Genomic DNA, 23,943 nt, shown 5'->3' with positions numbered 1-23,943 from the left:
TCCTCCACAAGCCGCAGACGGCTGAACGAATTATAAAATTATAGTTTGTCGTTGACATGCGGTTTCAGGGCGTGCACTAAGTCATTTACGACATCTCCAGATATGCGAACTCCATGTTCATTTGTTGTGCTTTTGCCTTCATAAATACGGGAGTCGGGAATGATTCCAGAGGAACTTACGCGCGTGAAGACTTTGTATTCCAATTATTGGGTTTTAATTTCGTGTATCCTTTCACATGGGATCTCCCCACGAAGGGGATGATATGGCCACCAGTGCTCTGGCGCTCATCTCGTACCACATTTTTAATATTTCGTTTTAGAAAGTCTACAACGTCGTGCACCTTGTACAGACGATCGTAGCCCTCTACATCTCTCGATTTCGCTTGAAAGTTGTCGTTCATGTGCAAACACCTCGAAGTGATTTCTTGACATCAAGTCAGACCGGTTTTTTTTTTTTTAACTACGAAGTTTCTGTGAAAGCTGTATAGCTTTCCTTTGTGGCCGTATGGCTGCGCTCGGGTGGACGTCAATGAGTAATTACTCCCTTATTACAAGTCAGCCACCGCAGCAAAACCGGTTCCGTTCTGCCAAAACATGCGGAAGTGTGGCATGCGTGCTGTTCCTGATATCACATGGATTGATAAATACTTTCGCATCTGCTAAAATGTGACGCCAATGGAAGGGCCATTCTTTAGCTTAGAGAACGAATTCGTTTGGTAGCACAAAGCATCCACCATTCGGGCGTCAAAGAATGCTGAAAAGTAAGGAGTGAGCACATCTGCGGGGGAGGACAGCTCAACTTTCCATGAAACATCCATGAGTGGCAGGTCTTTGCGTGGCCAATTCCGCGTTGGCTTCTCTTTTTTTTCGTTTCATAGCGGCCCTAGATTTTTGAGAGGTGCTTGAGAGAACCTTAGGGGGTGCGCTTGGCACTTCGTTGTTTTCGAGTTCTGGTGCATTGTCGCTCCGAAGGTTAGTGATAAATTCTAAAGGGCATTTATCAAGATAATAATCTTGTTCCCTCGTTTCATAGTCTGTATCGTCGGGTTCGCTGTCAACGTCTATATCGGCCGCTTCCCAACAGGCAAAAAAATATCTCCTGGATCTCCTCGTTCGTGAGGGCCCTGCGTCGTCTCGACTTATACATCTGAATATAAAGGCATTATTGTTTTCTCTCACTTCACGCAAGCACAAAAAAGACACATCGAATGAAATTTTCCACTCTGTGAGCAGTTTGTAAATTGCGAGAGCTTGGCGCACTCACATGTCACCTACAAGTGGCCGTTGTTGCTCCTGAGCAACTTAATAGTTTGCACGCCGTGCGCCACGAGGCTGTAAACAATTTATCGATTTCATTGCGCACAAGATTTTCCCGTCTCAAAACTGATGAGCTTCACATACTATGAAGTTTAGAAATAGAGTCTAGTTGCTGATAAAAAACAAAGTATCTCACGCTGTGTAGCAATGTGCGCGTTGCTCCTCGGAGTCCAAAAAGTTAGCTGCTGTTGTGGAGACTGGACGAGTGCTGCCCTCTGGTTTTTAACTATACACGCAAAACGCATCTTGATAGTTGTACTAGATGGCGCTGCTATACCAAAATCACGATGTGCCACAGAAAAAAAAAGATTTTTGACTTGCCCCAGAGCAAGGCTTGACACCAAAAGGTTAACGTAAAAGCGCAATGTTCAACCAATACAGTTAGCCCTAATTTGTCACATCGCATCATGCAATTCTGCGCACATTTTTTATGTGTGTCTGTAGTAAGTCGTCTTTTTCGCCATGTTGTTCTCTGGACCTAGTATCCAATTGAAATCTCGTGCACTTATGGCACCTGCAGCGAGCTGGCATCTGCAGAAGAAGAGTAATAAGAACGTGACTGGCCGCACAACGCTTCACGGTTTCCTACTGTGCTTCCTCCGCCCTTAGTTGAAAAGAAGCTAAACATTTATTGGCTCCCATGCAGCCCATCACCCCTCTGGTCTACCGGCACGCCCTCAACGAGCAGGAAGAGACCTACAGAGAGCGGCCCGGGGTGGAGTACTCCGAGCGACACCAGCAGGGGCGGGACCCGGCATCCAGAGGGGAAGCTGAACGCGAGTCTCCGCCTCCAGAGGATGCCTTGCACGCGGGTCGCTGGGTTCGCTACGCCTCGTTCGTGGTCAGCCTGGCCGCAGCCGCATCGGCGACGCTGGTTGTCACGCCCGTCATGCTTCTCAGCCGCCTTAAAACTTGTCGGGACGGCTGCCTCACCCTGGACGAAGACCTCAGACGCTCCCTGGACAGCAGCGTGCACCCGTGCGACGACTTCTGTGGGTGAACGTTAACCCTCTTTGTTAACGGGACAGCTTTAACGTTCCCGCTGTGCAGAATATCTTGCGTTTTAGCCGCTGGTAGCGGCAGCGTTGTGAACGACAAACAGGTGGCACACCTGCCAACTAGGCAGCGTAACCATGTGAGTTTACCACAACCTCCCGCCTTACTGTGAGGAATCTGCTCAGTGCGGCAGGATCCAGTTAAGGCCCGCCAAATGCGAAGACAGGGTCTTTTCCCACGTACGGGATTTCTTCTCCAGGCCCTACCGTGCAATGGGGATGACGAATACGGTCCCCACCTTATGGGCTCGACAGGCACACCACAAGGGGCGGTCCTCTCGCAGCTTCCTTTTTAAAATCACCATGATATGTCCTCCGAGAGAGCTATCCCGGACGCCAGTCATCGAACATGCGCTGTATGCCGGTGACATTTTAATAGAGAGCACACAGGGGAACCTGGGAGAAATGGAGGCCTCTCTCGAACAGGCCCCCTCTGTTGTCGACTCATATGCGTCGGCGTGTGGGCTCCAATGCGCCTCAGTTATATCCAAGTTTGTCCACATAAAAGCCAACCTAGAAGAAAAGACACGCATCTTCCGGGCCCTCTCATGGGGAACCATTCGTGAGGCCGAGGAATGCAGAATCCTCGTCCTGTACGCTCATAATCGCCTCAAAGTTATTTCAACTACCGCCAAACTCACGAAAACCGGCGGCCTGTTTGGACGGATGATTCACCGCGCCTCAAATAAGCGCGGAAAACTGCGAAGTAGGGATGCGCTTCGCCTCTGCCAGGCCTTCGTTACCAGCAGAGTCTTGTGCTCTGTCCCCTGTCTGCCGCTCATGAAACACGATGCGAGCGCGTAGACTCAGTAATACGGAAGGCCACAAAATGACCTCTGGAACTCCCGGTGGCCACATTCAATGTGCGTTTGATCCCCCTAGGTGCGATCAACTAGATCAACGAGGTCACTGAAGCCCCTCTCTTAAATCCGCATACTCGAATGGCGGAGACTCTTCAAGGTAGGATAATTCTCGCTCGCTGCTAAATACAACACGACCACAAAACAGAGGACGCGCTCAGGGTAGAGGAGCTTTGCAGGCGCAACCTTCACGTACAGCCTGTGCCTAGAATTATACACTCAGAGCTACACCAGGGAAGACAGGAAGCGCGCGTTTGAGCTCTGGAAACACCGTGGGGTAATAACTCGGGCGTATGCTACGCGGACGTTGCCGGACCGGTAACGAGTGGATACTACATGGTAGCAGTGCTCCACGAGGGAACGCTGGTAGGTGACCTCTCCTTTAAGGCCCCCAACTCAACACAGGTCGAGGAGGTCACTATTGGGTTAAATCTTGCACCAAAATTCGAAGGTAATGGTTACCGACTACCGCAAAGCCTGCGCCCGCTACATGACAAGGGAGACCTCACCCCTCGCCGAATAAATTCTGCATGCGAGCATGAGGGTCACCTGCCCCGCTCCGAACTGCTTGGTTAGGGCACCAGGTCATCAAGCAATTAGATGGAACAAAGCCGCAGACGCGGCCGCACGAGCGCTCATTCCCTGGGTACCTCATTTGAGTCCTGTGGATAAGGCGGGAGAACAAAATCTGCGCCGACTCCAAACAAACACATTGCTCTCCCCGGCTATACTCCAATACTCTGACCCAGCGGTATCTGGCAGATAGAAGCACTGTGGAGAGACAAGCTATGTCTACCAGATGGTGTGTGCCTGCCACAAGAAAACAGTCGTTTCTCCTTCCCCATCCATACCCGGAAGAACTGGGAGGCGACCTTCCTTAGCTGTTCTTTTTGGGGGGCCCGACAGGCACTCACTGCGCGAGCCAAAGCAATGGTAATGTCCTAAGACGTCTTTGACTGAGGACGTCATCTATTCTGAAGATACCCTCGGGGGCTCGTATGCTCTCTTCTCTGTAATAAAGTTTCCGCCATCAACCCAAACAAATGATATGTCTCGAGAGGTTCCTCGGGAAGAGCAACCTTGGTCCCACCAGCCTAACCAATGTGCGTGCCTATCAGCAGCCTGCGCTGCTCGTGATTCAACGCCACTGATGTAGATGGTCGCTTCCTCCTGGTAAAACCGTATGGCTGGACTGTTCGTAGAACGGCGAAAAAACTACCACGAGCTGGCGAGTTCCACCATTCCGATCCAGTACCTATGTCCTGGTGTAAGCGGTGGAAGGTGGGGCGTCGAAAAGCAGGACATCGGGCTGCGATCTGCGGGTAGCGGGTCCCCGGGGCTATCGGTGGACGCCAGAAATGTGGGTGTGGGGGCGGCAACATTTATTTCACTGGATGGTGGTCACCGGTGTGGCAAGGCCTAGCCAGCTTAGGAGCGATGTGTAGGAGCCCTTAGCCGACTTCGAGAGCTATCCAGCTTTCGATGTTCGCGCTCGCCCGAGTTAAGCGTTCCAAGCACGCCCTCGCCAGCGCGGCAGGAGCCGCGATGCCGCGATGGCGTTGTGGCGCGATGATGCTAGCTACGCCCTCACGAGAGGGTTAAATTTATTCCGCGGATGTCCTAGCTATGCTGCGGCACCATTCGCTTTGAAATCATGATTTCAGTGTCCTTTTTATTCATAATGTCGCCCTTTTTCAAATTTCAAATTTCAAAATTTCAATTTCAAATTTCAAGATTTCTGAAAAGACACAAAATCGAAACTCGTATTTTCCCGCCGAACACTTTTACTAAAGATAAATCCTGGAGTCGTCTTAGCGCTTCTTTAAGCTTGCAGGATCCTGGACGCCGCGCATTCTATACAGCTATTGCCTACGTGAATTCCTTTGCTCGTACTTACTCGTAGTGTACCTGAAGAGAAGCAAACTACTTGAAACTTTCCTTCAAAACATAAGCATATAACTAAGCACCTTAGTACCACGAGTTGAAACAAACGGGATTCGAGTTTACGTTTTCAAGCGATGAACAAAGCGGGAATAAAGCAAGGTCCAGCTGGTGGTTGTGACTTCAAAAATATTTTTTATAGTTAATGTGTTTTAAAATGATCCGACGTACTAGCTTAATTTCACGGCTACCTGGTAAAGTATGTAAAGTCTTTGCCAAAAGTAACCAGGCTGCATGGTTTTGCTTCTCAGTCGTATATTAAAGCTATTATGCCAGCCCTCAAGCTCTAAATCTCTGTATGGTAAGGACAACCCCTCTCCTCACCTTCAAAGAACTTTTCGATCTTAAAGAAAACTCTAAAGGCTCTACTATACAAATGAAAATCAAACTATGCAGCCTGGTTACTTTTGGCAAAGACTGTACATTCAAATGGCAAAGCCAGTTTCACCAACGGGGCGCAAGACCCGATAAACTACATATAGTCTTCTGCAAACCTTAGCAAATTCCTACCACCGCATCAGGTTTGGAAGGTTGTCTTTTTTTCTCCTACTTGAGGTACACGTCGAAGCTGCCAGTAGGCGCCAGAGGAGCAAACGTCCTTGCGTTCCCTAGATATGAGGCTTTCAGATTGGACTAATACCACGTACCTGGGTCACTTGGATTGCAGATAAAACAAAATATAATGCCGATATCTGTCTGATTTGGAATCTTTTGTACAGCTGCTCCAGGTTTTTAATTAGACGTAAATTCAAGTAATACCTTTTCCTGTGTGTTATAAGTACACGTTAAATACCTCAATTGATTGAAAATTATTCATTATCCTCCACTGCTCCGTTTGGAGTCACCCATGTGCACCTTGGCCACATGAAATGCCAGACACCATATCACAAATGGCGCGCCCAACGCATGTCCACACTGTGTGTAGCTAATTTTCCTGCAGCGGACGTCGTTTATTACTGAACGCGACAAAAGAACGACGCACGTACCCCACTAGAAAGAAGAAATGGCTGTTTTGGTTGGTTTATGGGGTTTAACGTCCCAAAGCGACTAAGGCTATAAGGGACGCCGTAGTGGAGGGCTCCGGAAATTTCGACCGCCTGGGGTTCTTTAACATGCACTGACATCGCACAGTACACGGGTAGAAAAAGAAATATTTGCCATCAAGCCGGGTAGCTTTGTATACGCAGGCACGTGTGCAAAGTTTGGGACAGCAGCGAGAACACCTACCTTGAGCACTTGTAGACAGGGTGTCGAACCGGTATTTTTTCGGGTTCGGTTCGGGTTCGGGTTCACGCCTTTCGGGTTCAGTTCCGGGTTCGGCTCCAGAGGGCCATTCTGTTCCGGTTCGAACCGGTTCGGACCGTCTCGAACCAGTACAAACGGGTTCAAACGGGTTCAGGACAAAAAAAATAGAACGCAGAAGGGTTTCAGTGATATGCATTTTCTTTTTTCTTGCACATCGCTATACAAAATAAAAAATACAAAGATTTGTTTACGAGAACATAAAACTGGGCTAGTTGGTAACGGTTGCTTAAGCAGCGCAGGAAACAGGACAAACGGAAGTCTGGTGACGACACAGACGCCGACTAACAACTGGTTATTACATTCTCGGAAAAGTATATGAAGGCGCAGGACACAGTGAACAATCCAGAAAACAGAAGAGCAAAAATTAAAACTAAAAAACATCCTGCGCATGCACATCGTAGTCGAGTCATGACATCTTTTTCAATGAAATTCGAAGCCTTTATTTCATAGTAGACGGCACTCCCCTATCTCCTTGACCTTATACAGTTGCCACGAAAGCCTGGCTCCTTATCTACGAAAATTGATGTATGGTGAAGCAACACGCTCATGTGCATCAGTATAGTCAGAGTAGAAGCTTGGGCGAGTTGGTGATGCTTCACTTGCCACATAGCGCTAAAAAGACACGGACACAAAAGAGACACAGGACGGGCGCTAGCGCCCGTCCTGTGTGTCTCCTTGTGTGTCCGTGTCTTTTTACCGCTATGTGGCAAGTGAATCATCTGCATCCTTCCTGATCATAAAGGCCTCCACCATCACCCTAAAAATTCGATCAGAGTGATTAAACAGGAGACTTGTTTTTCTAAGTGGGGAAGCAGATGAGCGTGTTGCTACACCATCTATCAGTTTGGTAGTTAAGGAGTCAGGCTTTCTTGGCATTGTGTGAGGTCCATGAGATAGGGGAGTGCCGTCTACTATCGAAGATACTCTTCGAATTTCGTTGAAAAAGACGTCACGACTAGACTGTGATGTGCATGCGCATTATGGTTTTCAAGTTTTAACCTTTGTTCTGTTTTTTTTTTTTTGGGGGGGGGGGGGGGGGTTGTTTCCTGTGCCCTGCGCCTTTATATACGAGGTCTGTTAGAAAAGTATCCGACTTTATTTTTTTTTTGCGAACACCTGATGGATACGAAACAAGCGCGCTTACAGCAGCTGACCTTGAACCCTCGTGCGCATGCGCGATTTTTTTCCCGCCTGCCGATAGCGTCAGTCGCTGGGAAGCAGCGTTTGAGTGAGGCAGTGCGCAGTGCTCTCGTCGGTTTTTTGTTGCAAGGAAAATGGCGGCGCGAGAGGAGCAGCGCTACTACCTCAAATTTGGCCAGAAACTTGGCGATAGCCAAGTGGAAACCATTCGAAATGTTCAGGCGGCTTTCGGTGATGATGCTATGAGCAGCACACAGATTAAGCAGTGGTGCAACTGGTTTAAAGACGGCCGCACATCCGTGGAGAGAGAGCCACGCTCCGGTCGGCCATCAACATGCCGAAATGACCAGGTAATTGCCGAAGTGAACGCTGTGGTGATGCGGGACTGTTGTGTGACTATCCGAGCAATTGCGGAAGAGGTGGACATCAGCAATTTTTCTGCACATTCCATTATCACCGAAGATTTGGCCATGGAGAGAGTTGCGGCGAAGTTCGTGCCGAAGCTGCTGACGGTGGAGAATCAGCAGCTTCGTGTTGAAGTCTCACAGGAGATGCTGGATTCCACAAACAGACTTTACCGACGCCGTAATCACTAGTGACGAGTCTTGGGTGTACGGGTACGACCCGGAAACCAAATCCCAGTCGTCACAGAGGACGCATTCCACGTCACCAAGACCAAAGAAGGCCCGCCAAGTGCGCAGCAATGTCAAAGTGATGCTGACTGCTTTTTTGACTCCCTCTGTGTGGCACACCACGAGTACGCACCCCACAGGGTCAAAGAATGACTAAAGAGTACTACAGGAATGTCCTTCATCGCCTACGTGGTGCTGTGCGGCGCAAGAGACCGGAATTGAGGTCAACAAGAAATTGGCGCATTCCTCGCGGCATTGATCCTGCACATTCCTCGCATTTGATTAAGACTTTTATGACGAAAAACCTGACTCCTGCAGTTCAACAGGCTCCTTACTCTCCTGATATGTCCCCCTACCACTTCTGGCTGTTTCCTAAAATCAAGTTGTCATTGAAAGGAGCGCGATGTCAGAAAAGAATGGACATTATGGCTGCAACGACAGCATGAGCTAAACTCCATTCCGAAAAGGGCCTTTTCGGAATACTTCCAACAATGGCAGCACCGCTGGGAGATGCATATGGAGCCCCAAGGAGACTACTTTGAAGGTTATTAGGTTTTTGACGCTCCAGATATGCCAGTTTTTTTTCTTCGGGCAAAGGTCGGATACTTTTCTAACAGACCTCGTACTTTCTCTAGAATAAAATAACCAGTTGTTAGTCAGCGCTCGTGTCATGTCATTTCTTCCTTTTGTCCGGTTTACTGCGTTATTTTACCCATTTTATTTATTGTCCGCACAAAAAAGACGAATTTACGGGAAGAGCCGCAAAACAAAATGAACTCGAAATAAATCAAAATCGGCTTTGTATACGCTATAATCCACCTTATGAGGTGTAGGACGAAACGCCGATACATTTTGCACCTACAAGACCCCGCTGCTTGAGCAGTTTGGGAGACCCCGTAGCGCGAGTAATAGGTCTCGTACGCAGTGTACTTACGGCCCCGTAAGTACGAAGTGCACTTACGGGGCCCCAAAATTGCCGCCGCACGCGCCCGCTACGTTCCCACGCACTACTGAGAAATGAAACCGTCATGTATCAGCACGTATACATACAGACAGATACCTTTCCGTCACACCGAAACCGACTTGCCAGTCCCCCCTCCTTTTTTACTACATGGTAAGAAAATGTTCGAGAATCCCACCACCGCCCATCCTCCACCCAACGAGAGCCTCGTGGGAGCACTGGCTCTCCCTAACATAAGGAACTTACCAAACATATTTTATTTAAATCACATATTCGACATGGCCTTTGTGACTCACGTTATATATTCTGAACCCCTATAGCTCAGTATCTTCAAAAACTTAGCTAATCGTGGCTTCTCACTATAGTAAAGTAAGAAATTTGTTCCTGATAGAATGTTTGGGACTCTTCCTGGGGCGCTATCAAAGGCAACCTTTGCGTCCACATAATTTTTTGCGCCCTTGATAGAGTGATACAGAGGGGTTAATCTGGCGTGCACCATTTCTCCACCAACTTGTTAAGGATTTTTTTTCCAAAGCTACAAACAACCCCTTTCTGGCAGCTATGCTTATTAGGTGAGTAAGTGCTTGCCTGTTTTTTCTAGACATGTTCGCGAGTGCTGATTCATTCTGTTTTCTCACTCTTGGCTTTTTTTTACCTGTACGGCCTCTCCACAAGGCAGATGACAAAAGTTGCAATCGGTCATTACTTCCTCTACCCATACATCTACAGCCTTACCTAGAGAGAGAAAGGTATTTTAATGAGGAAAAGGTGGAGAGGTCACCTAAACTTTCTTGATACTAGTGTATTAAAGAGAAGTCAGCGGATGTACACTGGAGCCCACATTAATGGCCACAGATATAACGAACGCTCGCTTATTTCGAGCGGGTGTGGTGCTACCGTGAAAATATGCATAAGGGCAACGGAAATTCGTCGCAGATACAGCGAAAAACTCTGGCCACACCACTCGGTTATAGCGAACGAGGTGGCGCGGTGAATTACCCCGAGGTTGTAGAGGTCGTCCTTCCGCTAAGAACGCAGATGAAATAGCGCCTCTCAACCTTCACGACACCGCCCCGGAAAGAACATGTCAACCTAGAAATGGAATTAAAAGGCGGCACTGCTGTGGGCAGCGCTAACCGGAAAGTCCGGCGTCCGGTAGCACTGTAAATGCTAATGTAAACACGGTAACGATATGCTATAATTCTATATTGAAATAGTAAGTAACCGCCGGCCAAACCCGCGTTGATGGCCAACGAGGGGAATCATTGCCTACGCGTTCGCCGGCTCGGCAAAGCATCCTGAGTAGAAGAAGCGCGGTGCGCGTGATACAGGGGCATCGTCAAAAGCGAAGCTACTGACCAATCTCGCGGATCAACTAAAAACAGTGATTAGATAATTTTTCAAACCCTTGCTGGCCATCCCGGTCACGTGGTATGCATAGCCTGCTCAGTCGTTTCAATCTTAGGCGCCGCTGCAATGTGCAGGCATTGTTATATAGCTGACAGTGCAACGGATGCATTCTGCGCCACAAGCGCTGCACTACTTAGTCGCTGCATCAGCCCAGTAACGACAGAAGAAACTCGAAAACACGCGTGACCAGATGATTGCAGATTTCTGGCATCGCTTCGTTGATCCATAGCCGACCGGATGTTTCCTCGGATAACTACGTTCCTGCGGACCACAAAATCGCAGAAGTTCCTGCCCTGACGGAGATGTTGAACACCAAGTGCGAGCTTTTCCTACTGCCAGGAATCTCATTTACGTGGCCGTTCTGCCACTAGTTGCCATGCACACTTCATCCATGATTAGTTATACCCCGTCCCTAAATTTCATAGTTGGCAGCAAGGTCTCGACGAGGATTAAGTGACCGCCCTAGATAGCCTGGAAAGGGCCGCGGCAGGCTGTGCTTTGCACAAGTAGGCACGCATAACGCAGCTTTGTAAGAAATAATTGCCACTTTTAGCGGCCTTAGTATTTTTGGCTGTTGTAAGAAGAATCCACTTGCTACGAACATCAGATATAACGAATGGAACCTGCGGGACCGTCAGGTTCGCTATAAGTGGGCTCGACTTAGTTTTCATCGGCCACAAAAACCTTTTTCACCCTTCAGACATGGACCTTACATGTTTGGACGTACTACCTTCGCACCAAAGGGGCGTTTGTGCCGTAGTCAGTGCATTTCAACCTGTGCGAGCAACGAGAAACAATTTCAGCAATAAAATGATATTTTTGTCATGATGCTGTATTCTTTTAGAACATACTTAAGCAGTCTCTTAAAAAACCCACTGACATCATACATTTCATTATAACATTTATGTCTGCGATGAAAAACTCTTGAATTCCGTGCGAACTCTTCGTGTTCATAGGACGCAGAACCGCCGCGTTCCACGAGGTCACTGTTCAGACATCATCATCATCATCAGCCTGACTACACCCACTGCAGGGCAAAGGCCTCTCCCATGTCTCTCCAATTAACCCTGTCCTTTGTCAGTTGCCGCCACTGTATCCCTGCAAACTTCTTAATCTCATCCGCCCACCTAACTTTCTGCCGTCCCCTGCTACGTTTGCTTTCTCTTGGAATCCACTCCGTTACCCTTAAGGACCAGCGGTTATCTTGCCTTCGCATTACATGCCCTGCCCAAGCCCATTTCTTCTTCTTGATTTCAACTGAGATGTCATTAACCCGCGTTTGTTCCCTCACCCACTCCGCCCTCTTCCGATCTCTTAACGTTACACCTGCCATTTTTCTTTCCATAGCTCGCTGCGTTGTTCTTAACTTAAGCTGAACCCTCTTTGTTAGCCTTCACGTTTCTGCCGCATAGGTGAGTACCGGTAGGATACAGCTGTTGTATACTTTTCTCTTCAGGGATATTGGTAAGCTACCATTCATGATCTGAGAGAACCTACCATATGCGCTCCACCCCATTCTTATTCTTCTAGTTATTTCCCTCTCATGATCCGGATCTGCGGTCACTACCTGCCCTAAGTAGACATATTCACTTACTACTTCCAGCACCTCGCTAGCAATTGCGAACTGCTGTTCCCTTGCTAGGCTGTTGAACATTACTTTGGTTTTCTGCATGTTAATTCTTAGCCCCACCGTTCTGCTCTGCCTGTCTAACTGGTTGATCATGCTTTGCAGTTCTTGTCCTGAGTGGCTTAGCAAGGCAATGTCATCAGCGAATCGCAAATTACTCAGGTATTCTCCATTAACTCTTATCCCTAACTGTTCCCATTCCAATCCCTGGAATACCTCCTGTAAGCAGGCAGTGAAGAGCATTGGCGAGATCGTGTCTCCCTGCCTGACACCTTTCCGTATTGGAATTTTATTGCTGACTTTATGCAGAACTATAGTAGCTGTGCAATCGTTATAAATATCTTCCAATATTTTCACATAACACTCTTCCACACACTGATTCCGCAATGCCTGCATGACAGTGAGGTTTCCACTGAGTCAAATGCTTTCTCGTAATCAATGAGGGCTATATATAGGGGTTGGTTATATTCTGCGCATTTCTCTATCACCTAATTGATAGTGTGAATGTGGTCTATTGTCGAGTATCCTTTACGAAAGCCTGCCTGATCATTTGGTTGACTAAAGTCCAAGGTTGTCCTGACTCTATTAGCGATTACCTTAGTAAATACCTTGTAGGCAACGGACAATAAGCTGATTGGTCTGTAATTCTTCAAGTGCTTGACGTCTCCTTTCTTATGAATGAAGATAATGTTAGCGTTCTTCCAAGCTTCTGGTACTCTCGAGGTCACAAAGCATTGCGTATACAGGGTGGCTAGTTTTTGTAGCACAATCTCTCCTCCGTCCTTCAACAAATCTGCTGTTACCTGATCCTCACCAGCTGCTTTCCCTCTTTGCATTGCTCCTAGGGCTTTCTTTACTTCCTCCTTCGTTACTGGCAGGATGTCCCATTGCTGTGCTCGACTGCCTCCCTCAGTAACCTGATGATTACTTTCGCTACTGTATAGATTTGTGTAAAATTATTCGGCTAATTCAACTATCTTATCCATATTGCTGATCACATTGCCCTGTTTGTCTTTTAGCGCATACATCTGGTTTTTACCTATGCCCAGTTTTCTCCTCACTGATTTTAAGCTACCTCCGTTCCTTAGAGCATGCTCGATTTTCTCCATATTGAACTTTCTTATGTCGGCTACATTGCGCTTATTTATTAACTTCGAAAGCTCTGCTTGTTCTATCCTGTCTGTGGAGTTAGACGTCCTCATGCTTTGACGTTTCTTAATCAGATCTTTAGTCTCCTGAGATAGCTTGCTGGTATCCTGTCGAACCATCCTACCACCTACTTCTGCGGCGCACTCTGTAACGATAGCTGTAAGATTATCATTCATTGTTTCAACATTACGGTCGTCTTCTTCAGTTAAAGCGGAAAATCTGTTTTGCAGCGACATTCTGAATTCCTCTACCTTCCCTCTTAATGCTAACTCGTTAATAGCCTTTCGCTTCACCAGTTTCCTCCGTTCCCTCTTCACATCTAAGCTAACACGAGACCTTACCATTCTGTGGTCGCTGCAACGGACCTTACCGAGGACCTCCACATCCTCTATGATGCCATGTTGTGCACACAGTATGAAGTCTATTTCATTTTTAGTCTCACCATTGGGGCTCTTCCACGTCCACTTCCTGTTTGCTCGTTTGCGGAAGAAGGTATTCATAATCCGTAAATTATTTCTATCTGCGAATTCTACTAATAACTCTCCCATACTGTTCCTAGAACCTATGCCATAGTCACCTACCGCCTAGTCTCCAGCCTGTTTTTTACCTACCTTTGCATTAAAGTCGCCCATCAGTACAGTGTACTGTGATTTTACTTTGGTCATTGCCGATTCCACATCCTCGGCAATTCCACATCCTCGGTGTTCATACACAGTGCACTTTAACGCAGGAGGAATATGCTGAGCAAGTTACCTCCTGACTGGTTCCCCTTTCATGGCGTGTGCACCGTCTGGAATTTTCACGTGCGGGCGGACGCAGGGAGTTATGGTGACGTGAGGCCTTAGGACGAGATCGCTGAATTCGACGCGGTCAAGTAAGGCATGAGGAGGGTCAGAGAGGTTCCAAATATTCTGTGCAACAACCATAAAAAGAAGCCTAAAAGATTGCCGAATAGCCTAAAGCCTCTGTGAACAGAGTTTTCTGTTGCGCCGCCATTAGTACGAATCCCACTCGGAGTCAGAGGTAAGACTATGCATACTCTTTTAGTTGTTCTTTTTACTGCGTTAGCAGTATAGCCTGTTTTCCCAAAAATAACCGCGCTGCGTGCGTGCAGCCTCCATCCTTGATGCACACTCCGGTGGACGACACATCAGGGCATTCACTGGTAAAAATGCACCTTCAAAAACTTTCAGCCATCTCACCACCCCCCAATACCCACCTGTACCCGATATAGCCGAGGCAGATTGTTGTGAAGGCTCAACGTATTCAATCGCCCAAGCGTTCTAAGAAAAAAAAAACACTAACACTCATAAGCCTGTCGCGTCAGACACTAAGAACGGGAAATATGACTGCGAAAAATAGATATAAGTCGCCAGACAGAGAATTCAAGATCGAGTAATGCGAGAACAGCGGATGGAGCCGCGCGCTGGCGGCTGACAGAAATTTTTTCTTAGAAGCAAAACAATTTCAGCCAATCGGCATAACGAAATCACTTCATCGTAGTTACATTGCGGTTTATGGGTTTATGAGTGTTTAACGTCCCAAAGCGACTAAGGCTATGAGAGACGCCGTAGTGGAGAGCTCCGGAAATTTCGACCACCTGGGGTTCTTTAATGTGCACTGACATCGCAGAGTACACGGGCCTCGAATTTCTCCTCCAAAGAAATTCTTCCGCCGCGACCGGGATCGAACCCGCGTCTTTCGGGACAGCAGCCGAGCACCGTAGCCACTGAGCCACCGCGGCGGCGTAGTTACATTGCATCGCAGTAGCATCTTTTTGGGCGTAATCACTATCGCATGCCAGCGAGCACATGTATTTCCGCATTGCCCTTTTCAGTAGTCGGTATTTAATTTTTTCCTTTTTAGTACATCTCCACCGTAGCCAAGACCCCGCCTTTAGTTGCTTATTTCCGTCGAGCGCAAACAAGAATATGCGTATTCTAAAAAAAAAAGAAGCTGCACCAATTTATACATCCTTCTTTTGGTAATACTAGTAGTAATATCTCAGGTCTAACGTATCGAGTAGACATTGGGGCTATATGACAGACTGTGTAGTGGAGGGCTCCAGAATAACGGAGACCAGCTGGAGATTTTCGACGCGCGACAGAGCACGCTGGTTTTTGTATTTTTGGAATCATCAGCCGAGCTCCACAGCCATTGAGCAATTTTTTTTTTCTTTATTGCCCTACGGGCTCATCGTGAGGGATTTTATTTAGAACTTGCTGTCTAAGACAATGAGCGCCTACAAAAGTAAATGTTGCACTACCCACTGCGGTTGCTCAGTGGTTAGGGCGCTCGGTTACTTATTTGATGTACCTTGGTTCGAACTCGTTCCCGGCGGCCACGTTTCGATGGAGGCGAAACGCAAAAGGCACCGTATGCTGCGCGATGTCAGTGCGAGTTAAAGGGCAACTGTGCCACCTTTTGAGAATTTCGCGATACTCAAGGATTCAAATCTATACAGGCTGTAGGTAAAGGATACAAAGTTTTTTGCACTACCATCTAAAATAGTGACGTAATCGAGGATTAAATTTTGCACTTCTTCTCAAAGCAACAAAGGAGTGCGGGGAAGTTCAGTGTGATGTCACGGAAGGTATGATTTTAAATTACTGCTGCCGTCAACCACGCCCTGCCGCGCCTCGTTGGACGCTTCCAAACAACGTTCAGCGGGCTTTGACTTCGGTTTCGTTGTTTTTTTTTTTCTTCAAAGCAGGCGTTTATGCGTTGAAAATGTACGGATACGTTCGATGACGTCATCATGCGTCCCCCACTTAGCGTTGTGCGCTGCGGAGAAGTTTGAAGGCCGTCGCAATTTTAATTGGTGATTACGTCACCGTTACAAATGCTAGGCCAAAAGGACTTCGCATACTTTACGTGGAAGTCTCCTTTCAAATGACGCCTTAGATATTAGAATACATGGATCACCGTGTGGTATTCGCCTACTTCCACTAAATAATGTAGAAAATAATTTTTTCTCCAATGCTGTGTCGGTCTCATCAACCGAATGATGGCTTTGACGTGAGTTCAACATTAGGTCACGTGAGGCACGGGAAAACTAATACAAACGCTGATACGTTGTTTTGACTCACTGTAGCCCTTATATCAGCCGACTTCAAGACCTATAATTACAACGAACGACGTATCAGCAGTTATATTGCCGTTTTATAGGACCTCACGCGACCTAATTTCCCCTACACGTCACAGCCATTGTTATGTTGGTGAAACCGAAACAGGATCAAGAAGAAATTAAAGCATAAATTATTATGTGTTGGTGAATACCACGCGGTGCTCCATGTACACCAACGTCTAACGCATCGTTTGAAAGAAGAAAGTACGCAAGAAAAAGTTCCGTGTCTATAGTACTTTACTGAGTTAGAGCAGTCGTAACACTTTGATCAAAAATTTACGCAAATATGTAAAAGGGAGGAGTAATAACTCAATATTTCACATAAACCTGACGTACAAGTGTTTAGAATTCGCGGCAGTACAATACAGAAGATTCAATTAGGCTTCTTCCCAGGCAGCAGACCTCCTGTAAGTTTGCTGTCGCAATACTGGGTACCATTTTCGCACTTCCCAGCGCAGACAGCTACGGGTGGGTAAGTGTATGCGATAGATCATATCATTTTGTCGGAAAACAAGACTTATGCCGGGATGGAAAAAAAGTGGGGCTGAACAGGGTACCGAACCGGTTCGGAACGGTTCCTTTGAATCGTTCCGGTTCGGGTTCAGTTCCAAGATGGCGAAAAAAATATGGGTTTGGTTCGGTTCCGGTTCCGGGCGAAAATTCGGGTTCGGTTCCGGTTTCGGGTTCGGGTTCAGTTCCGGTTCGACACCCTGCTTGTAGAAGTACAGGGCAGCTTTCAGCAGGCGCCTCATCCGAGAAATCCTGCTCCAGAAGATCCCAGCACTCCACCAAATCGAAGGGAAAGGCTGCAGATTTCTTGTTCCAATGTCTCAGCAAGGTGAGGATCGCGGGTGACTGCAATTCTAAGATGGCTGGCATTCGCCATCAATAAGCTTTGTCTTTTTCCTGGGAGTACTTTAGGTCGAGAGCAAAACGTTTTTGCTAATGCGCCGAGGTGTATGCTTAGCAGCTAAATGAATGGGCATCCGGTGTTTTTTTACTTATATGTTAAACATCTAATTAGCATACTAAATAAGTAATGACAACTTTTGCTGCTTTAACCCTTTTGACCCAGGGTTTGTTAGTTTGGTCGCGATTTTTTCGCACTTTTTTACAATATCTAAGGGCTATAACCACGCGGTAAAAATTTTAAGCTCTCAGTTTGATCAATATTTGATTTAAAGGTATGGTTTCAAATATGCCAACACGGTTCAATGATATTAAAATGCCGAAGAGACCGCCTTGGTTACCAGAATTCATAACAAAGAAGTGATTGCAAAAATTAATTTTGAAAGGTCGAAAACTGTAAAGAAGCAAGGTGTATATATTTGTGCTTGTGGGTCAATAAATCTTCAGTTGGAACTAAGTGCTCGTGTTGTCCAAGTCTCTTTCTCTGTCTGTGTTTTTTGAGCTTGTAGTGTCTAACGTCCTAAAGCGTCTCAGTCTGTGAGGGACGCCGTAGTGAAGCGCTGCGGAGATTTCTACCACCTGGGGTTCCCTATCATACATCGCACAGTACACGGGCCCCTAATATTTCGCCTCCATCGAAATTCGACCGCAGCGCTTATAATCCATTATGATCCACTCCTAAAAGAGCTAACACCTGGTGGTTGATTACGGCTGCTAAACCATGGCTCGGTTATTTGGAACCTCTTTAATCAAACTGGGGCGACAAAAAATGGTATAATTCGTGTAAAAACACTAGTTCGCTTCCTTTATATGTTAGGGTGCACATTAATTATGTATCTTCGAGGGACAGCTCACTTTCTGCTGACCGCAGAGAATTGTGTAGCATGGCTGAAATTCGTCTATTGCTCTTGCAGCGGACATTTTAAATGTATAAAAATATATTTGTAGACGCATTTTTAGGGGAACATTTTATTTCTAGTGTTCTTATGCTATTAGGCAAAGCGGTATCAACTTCACTTAGAATACAGAAATTCTAATTTAAATGTCGCTCTCCACGAAAGGCAACTATTTTAGTCTAATAATGCTAAGGTTTCAGTTTTTATTTTCAGTGTTTTTTATCGCTCTTGTTAAACGTTTTTCTTTTCGTTTATCCAAATGGTCGAAATTTTTTAGTCTGATTTATGTTCTTCTTTTCGCCAGCATCATTGTCCACCTTTTCTTATTTGGCTTTTATATTTTACGACATAATTCTCTTAGGTGCTGCTGCACTGCCTGAACAAAATGCACAACTTTGTCACTCTTCCGGAAAAAAACGAGGCGCCTGCACGAACCGAGGCAATATAAGGCGGAGTTTCACGTCCACGGTTAGCCAATTTATGCTTAGCGTTGGGAACAAGACAGAGCCGCGATTTAAGACATAAAAAAATATTACGCTATTTGCAATACATGCAGACGAATTCAACTCTCTACATTAATTCAAGGAGTACGAGGCAAAATTTACTAAGAGAGCTATATACGCATACTTACACAGTATGAGTACGCCAATACCTAACTTGAATTAAGCACTAGCAACAGAAATTCTCGGAGGCTGTGGCGCAAGAGCAGGCGAGTGGCGAGCGAAACGGGGTGTGGTAAACGGCTTGGGGTTTCGGAAGTGGTCGGAGGCGCTTTGCACCCGAAGGATCGGGCCAAGTAGGCGACGGTCCGGCCTCCGTTTATAGGCGTTGCTAGCGAATGCATGAGGCACTGGTGGACACTGTTTTTTTCTACACTAATTACCTCACCCCTGTCATGTCATGTCGCACTGGCTTAAAATCCACTGGAAATAAAACATTCTTGTGGGCCTGGTAAAAAGCTTCGCGTATAGCCTTTTCTATATCAGGATAGCAGACCGGAGGAAATATGAATGACCAATACTACGTGCCCGTGTACACGTGCAGGACGAACAGAATGCGGCAAAATGCATAATTTGCGAAATATATTAAAGAACCTGAGAAGCATTCGCGCGTTTAATTAAACAAAGCATTACGCATGTTTAAATTCTGGTACTTCCGTGACAGATTCCCCCGTAATGACCAAACTCGAGTCTGGACGTAATGGCAGGTGAAGCGCGCACTAACACATTGCACCACTTGAAAGAAATGGTAGTGGTTTTATCGGCTATAAAAACAACCAAAACGGGAGGAAAACGTGGTGTAGGCTTAAACGGAAATAAAACGGACGGTTGACAGTCAAGAAAAGGAGCCGAAATCGAAATAGCAGGGACAGCGAGAACCGGTAGTGGAGGACCGGAAAACACAGCGGGCTGTATTTTTCATCGAACCGGCCACGATTAGCGTTCAGAAAGACTTAACCTGCGCGCTGTGTTGTTGGCAGTTTACTCCAGGGTGGGCAAATGCCCCAGTTTTACCTTTTCTTTCTAACACTGATCTTTGACTCAGTGACCTTGCCTCACCCTAATTTTGCAAAATTCTGTGGTCCCCTGTTTCCATCACCCACAAATCCTAAAATTTGCTGGTCCTCCCTAGCTATCACTCTCATTTTCTCCTACCTCCCTTACCCTCGCAATGAGCGGTCTTAATATTCGATTCATTTTATTCCTTATTAGTGATATGTTCCGATGCTGCTTAGTCGTGCCTAGTCATCAAGTGTAGTGAACTGCGTCTGCTTTCGACTGCGTAGGAGTCGCTAGAGGACATCCTGCACCATCCTGAGAAGGCGTTTCGTACACTTGCCTTTAGATACACTACCGTTCTAGTTCCCTTTCTTCCATGACTACAGCGCAACGAACGGGACAAGAGGAAGGACACAGGCAGCGACACAACACAACGCCCAGCAACTTACCTTGCCTAGTTCTCTTGTTTTCCTGCCGTAGTCATCCTCGCGTTCCTGCGTGTTTTGGAATTCAGATGCGCCCTGTACAGGAAAAAAAAACAACGTCCAGCACAGGCAGAAACACTGTGGCACACCTGTGCATTTTTTTTCCTTCCTCACCCTGACCTCACTATCTCCGGCATCTTCCTCCTCGCCGTCAAAGCTTTTTCTTCGACAGCCCTGCTTCCCCCTGAGTTTAATGAGTGAAGCTCTCATGAGGTCAGGACGAGGTGCCCATGTCTGCTTCTCACAACTTCCACTCACACCCTTTTGCCACGCAGACGCACACACTTCAGTCCTGAAGCTTCATGGCTCTGTTTGCAATTCCGTCGCTGTAGAAGAGATCAGGGAGGGGGGAGGGGAGCGGAAGGGAGCTAGGGAGCGCTTGTGTCTCTTAAATAACAGGTGCACTTAAGGTCATCATTCTTGTTTTCACCAAACGAACTCATTAGGCTGCTGCTTTTTCTGCGCCGCGACAAAATACGTAGCAATGCATGTAGGTTATAAAGACATCACGGGGTAGTGGTCGCCGTGGACGAAGAATATCACATCAGGATAAATCACTTCAGGATCATTGCAGAGTTCAGATGGATCTCAAATAAAAGAGAATAGAATGTTTAAATAGAACGCATGGGCATGTGCGCGCACCCCGCGAATATGGGTTTCGGTGCAATCTCACGTTCTAGCTAGTATAAACACGTAGTAGCCATACACGAGATTGCGAGGAGAAACGCTTGGAACCACCTAGCTCGGAAACTCGGTTGCCATTAGCCCTGCGAGGCGCTGCAGGTTATGAAGGAACGAAACCTGCATGCAGGATGGCACTTTAGCGCGGCCAAGAATCCGCGGACATGGATGGAAATATTATTTTGGGGCTGGCGAGTTTAATCATTGCGGTCCCGTTCTGGTCTTTTTGCGTAAACTTGGAAATAATGTCTTATACAGAGGCAAATATTCATCATTGAGTGCTCATAATTGGTACATATGCCGGTCTGTAGATGGTGTTCCTCTCTAGCGCACGGAGAAGCTAAAATACAGCTCCACCTTGCACCAACACATTAGGTATAATTTATTAACGCGGCAGAGCTAATGGCCCGTTCACACTTGTCAAAAATCCTTCGAGCGAAGCAGATTCGGCCGCCTTTGACGCTGACTAGGGCGGAAATTAGCACGGCGACAAACATGGCGGCGTCCTTCGAAGCAGGACCCCTCACTTCGGACTAGATTCGTCGCTGCTGCTGCCTTTTTTCTGTGCGTTCATTGGCCAGAAATGCGGCACCGATATTTCGCTTGATCTCACCTCGCCTATGAGAAAACAATTAAGTGATAACTTCGCTTTATTTTTTATTTACAATGAAGATGTCGCCCGCTTTTGCCCGCTACTAGGCTTAAGAGGAGCGCCGGTTTGTTTATAGTAATATTTCCCGTCCATGAAAGTAGATGGCGCCACTAGGCTGGGCTTACTGTTGTGTGTGTCTTCGCATATGCTGAACTAAAAGAGTTTATGTGCCTGCCTTGAACGTGCGTAAGCATGCATACCCGTTAGGGTTACGTAGACAGCGTCGATTTAATGTCTCTTCTACGTGGCGAGCGGTGACGCGGAAAAGTGCGCTGACATCGCACAGTACACGGGCTTCTGGAATTTCGCCTCCGTCGAAATTCGACCGCCGTGGCCAGGATCCAACCTGCGTCTTTCGGGTCACCAGCCGAGCGCCACAACCATTGAAATGCTTCCGCGGCCACTCCTGTTATGCTGGTTTTTACATATTAATATATCGATACGCTCCGTAAATAACACCGGCGAAAAAAGACCGAAAAGAAGGGTGGGGGATGCAGCGCTCAGAAAATTTCGGGGATCTTCTGACACCGAAATCCGAGCAGAGATGTTATTAATACGAAAGCGTAGCATTTCTCATCAGGAACGAAACTTGGTAGAGTGGACCAGCATCTGTTGTCCGGCGTCACTCATAGCCTGAGTTGCTTTGGGACGTTAAATTCCAATAAACCAAACCAAACCAAAACCCCTCACTGACGTCACCACTTTCTCACATGACATCATCAGTTGACCATGAGATAGTGGCTCCTACAGAAAAGCAGAATAAATACTCTTCTGATGGTGCGGGCAATTGAATCAAGGACATTGTGATTGATAGGCGAGGGGGAAAGCCATGGCCACAAAACCATAATAATTCTTGGCGAATAAAGGAGAACCTAGTGTATGCGTTTCCTTACGACTGCATATTAATCAGGCTGTGTGGAATAAGAAATGAAGGAAAATTTAATGAACTTCTCAACAGAGCTCACGAAAAGACAATGCTTTAGAATTCTAAGCATCCCAGCAATTTCCAGCATCCTACTTGAACAGAGAAACGGCAGAAGCGTAGCAAGCCATATAAAATTGCTTTTTAAATCTCATAAACCAACAGGTTTAAAAAAAGGAGCATGGTCTTTTAATCGGCTAAGTTCATTCATTAGAAGTCTAATATGTCCTCAGTTACGTGCTTCATTCATAGTGCAATTTCCCGTGACGTTTCCTTCATGGGTTACTACAGATGACCCTGAAGATTGGAGTTAATATCGTTTCGCGCCTCCCAGTTCTCACAAAATGTCTTCATAAACATTGAAGTAGGTTACGCCGCATGTGATCCATTGCGATCCCATATGTTTGGGAGAAAATAAGAATGAATGAATGAATGAATCCGCTTGATTTGTTGCCAATGTAACTAGTGTTGCCCGAAATTTTTTTCCCGCTGCGTGTCCAGCCATACCCGCCTAAAACCATCGATTCAGGTGCGTTGCGTCTGTACGTGGACACACTGCGCTTAAAGACAGCGTTGAACGCTAGCGGCCTGTTGCCGGACGCCAGTCCCCAGAAGTTCCACGAGGGGTACCTGGCTAGCTACGCGGCGCTCACCGCTAGCAACGTGCCCGACCTTCAGACCAACGCCGGCGCTGGCGGCGACGCTCGCCTCTCGAAGGACGGGAAGAAGTTCTTCTGGGGTTTCCCGCTCGACCAGCTGTTCTTCTACCTGCAGTGCTCCTCTCACTGTGGAGCGGCAGGCCGCGAGCTTCGGAAGAAGGTTTGTGCCCAGTATTCACGTCTTCGCTGAGGTCACATTGCGGACCCTAGTGTTCGTTAAACATTAAAGCGAAATCTGTAGGGGATAAGCAACGCCAACCCGCATCGTCATTGTCGTGCTGTAGATGTGATGCTGTAGGTGTGATGTAGATGTAGGTGTAGATGTGATCTTCAACTCTTCCGCGTGACAGCCATTTGTCCTCAATATGCTCTCCACCCAATTCATATTTTACCTGCACTTTTGATCTACGATATTCATAATTTTTTATCACATGCAATCAGCTGATGTCCCCTCTAAACACTTTTCCGTTGTCCTATTGTTCATCGCCATTCGGTAAGTATATATGCTAAGCTTGAAAACGTGGTTTTCTTCATGTCTAGTATTTTATGCCTACCGCTCAACTTAGCCGCCATAAAAAACCGCTCCTCTTGGTCCCCAAAGTCAATAGGGCGACATCGAGTATTATGCGAAGGTTCCAGAGGAATTTCTGTTATTCCAGCTATGTTGCGTCTGTCAGCCTGACAGCATCATTTGTCGCTATATTTTAAATCTCAAAA

At 46.8% G+C, this 23,943-nt stretch overlaps 1 pseudogene; it reads left to right on the top strand.

Moving 5' to 3' along the window:
• Positions 1–1,956: 1,956 nt before the first annotated feature.
• LOC149326521 (uncharacterized) lies at positions 1,957–23,416 on the top strand (annotated as a pseudogene).
• The last annotated feature ends 527 nt before the right edge of the window (positions 23,417–23,943 follow it).

Source organism: Amblyomma mixtum, chromosome 10 (genome assembly GCF_055824585.1).
Source record: "Amblyomma mixtum isolate Tamu chromosome 10, ASM5582458v1, whole genome shotgun sequence".
Classification (NCBI taxonomy): domain Eukaryota; kingdom Metazoa; phylum Arthropoda; class Arachnida; order Ixodida; family Ixodidae; genus Amblyomma; species Amblyomma mixtum.
This window is presented reverse-complemented; position numbering and strand designations above follow the sequence as displayed.